General features: G+C 36.8%; 1 protein-coding gene across 1 annotated transcript in view; it reads left to right on the top strand.

The window, feature by feature from the left end:
- Window positions 1–2,268, top strand: part of LMBR1 (limb development membrane protein 1) — a 106,677-nt gene that overhangs the window by 65,895 nt on the left and 38,514 nt on the right. The gene's annotated exons all lie outside the window — the stretch shown is intronic.

Here is a 2,268-nt window from a genome sequence, read left to right as displayed (position 1 = left end):
TGGGTAACTTTAGAAGCACCATAATGAATAGGAATTAGTTTTTGTTGTTTAAGTTCAAAACCTTCACAGTTCTTTTAATGTAATTTATTTAAAAATATTGTAGCCTTTGAACTTAATGATTCAATTGAATTTTGTTAGGTGCTATTTTCATCCTTACGATAAAACGTTTGTATATCACTTTTGGTAGCAGTTATTTTCCCGGTTGATTCTAATCTCCTTTTAAAGCCTGTTCTGTTGAAGCTTGTATTAATTATTTATTCTTAAGAGCACAGAAGATGTACTTGTTTCATTTTTGCTGAAAGTCAGGGTGTAATGCCTTTGTATTCTGGAAAATAAAGGATTTTAGAAACCCAACACATCGGCCTTTCCATGGAGTTAGCGACCTGTCGGAAGTGTTTTGTTGCCATCGTCTTTGAGTCTTGCCATTTACAACTGAGTTGAGTTTGCCAGGCAGTTTTATGAGGATGCCAAGGTTAGGGGGGTATTTGTGCTTGCTTTAGAGTAATAGCGTCCGGCCAGAGGCATGCCCCATCATCATTGGCAAGATGATCTGCTAATTTGGTCATTACTTATCTTAGGTGATGTCTTTCACCTAACACCCCTAATGATATAAGGAGCTTGCGTCAGATTTTATCTTATGTCCTACACTTATTTCATCTTGGCTCTCTCGAGGTATTCTTTTGTAGTCTAGCAACGGTTGTTCTAAGAATGCAATTTGCTGTTGGTTATATCACTAAAGCGAAACTATCTCGCATTCGTCAGACTCTGGGCCACTTTGAGAAAGGTTTGGGCTTCCTCAGGCTGAAGGTGACCAACTACCAGCTTTCATCAGGAATATACATAGCAAAAATTACTGACACCGAATGACCTCTTCTTTGGCAATACTGTGATAGAAGGAAGTCTTTAGTAATAGCTTGACTTCCTGAGCTACAGGAAAGAATATTAATTCTACCTGAATTACTAATTAAATGGTTCCTTTCTAATAAGATATCAACATTTGGGTACAAGGGTTCAAAACAGTGAAAAACATCTTGTGAAAATTTATTCAGTTTTTTGGGTCATACAGTCACTTTCAAGACAGTAAAGTGTGGCTCACACAGATTATTTGTTACATGATGAAATGCTGCGACTGAAGAGATGCAAGCTAACACTGTGTAGTATCAGTGGTGAGGGCTACTCTGCAATGAGAAACTAATTTTGAGTCAAGTGTCGTATATTCGCTGACGCTTAGAGAGATTGTGCTATATAAGTGATCCAAATTTGTTAGCAGAGGACGAGTTTCATGTATACACACAGGCCACTTATTCAGCTGTAGCCTGTTTGGGTGATGGTGTTCCCGATGGTAGCACATGGAAATATGAAGTTTAAAAAAATAACCTCATTTAAGATCTACCAGTAACTTACATTTAAAGTAGAAAAAAAAGCCAAACCATTAATTTTACGTGGCTTTATATGATATTCCTAAAGCTTGTTGTTTAATATTTTCTGTCTTGCTTGTGGCCATTTATAATGAAAGTATATTAGCGTTTTCAAAATTGTGTTGGATATCGAAAGTTTCATGTTACTTGGTTCCATATTTAGCCATATTTTTGTGGATATGTCAGAAGTAAATGGAAACTATTATTTTAACAGATATCAGCATTGCAAATGAAATAGAACTTTCTAGAAACAGAAGTGTTGCATGAATGAGTTGTCTGTCGGCTCTGTAGATAGTTAACGATGTTTGTCCATGGCGAAATCATGCTTAGGGATCTGGGTGCCCAGGCCTTGGCCTTCCCGAGATTTCTGGGGCCTCCCTCATCAACAGCGGCCCCGTGGTGTCCGGCTCTGCTGTTGGCCTAGGGGATGGATACAGTTCACTCTACAAATTATTGTGAGTCTTGGGCTTTAACCACAAAATCATTTGCCTAAGTGATGATAAATCAAAGTACTTGTGTGACCTCACATGCTTGGTGAGAGAGGTCACTCTGGTCACTTTGAAGCACTAAGTATAATCAAGATTTAAAGAGGTGTTACTTGGATAACAGATTTTCTAATCAAGTTTTCTTTTGTTTATTTGGTTATGTGCTAAATTAAAAAGACAAATGAGAAAATAATTGTTTATCCTATAGGTGTCCACTACCAAAGAGTATTCGTTATGACACCAAGTTCAGTTCACTGAATTGTTTAGGGAGATTGTCTTATTGCTCCAGGTTATTTGTTTTGTTTACATATAACCAAATTGGAGATTTATGTTTGTTTTAAGAAATACAACATTATACATTTTAA

Source organism: Hipposideros armiger, unplaced genomic scaffold (genome assembly GCF_001890085.2).
Source record: "Hipposideros armiger isolate ML-2016 unplaced genomic scaffold, ASM189008v1 scaffold_295, whole genome shotgun sequence".
Lineage (NCBI taxonomy): Eukaryota > Metazoa > Chordata > Mammalia > Chiroptera > Hipposideridae > Hipposideros > Hipposideros armiger.
The sequence above is the reverse complement of the archived record's forward strand: the minus strand, read 5'-3'. Positions and strand labels throughout refer to the sequence as shown.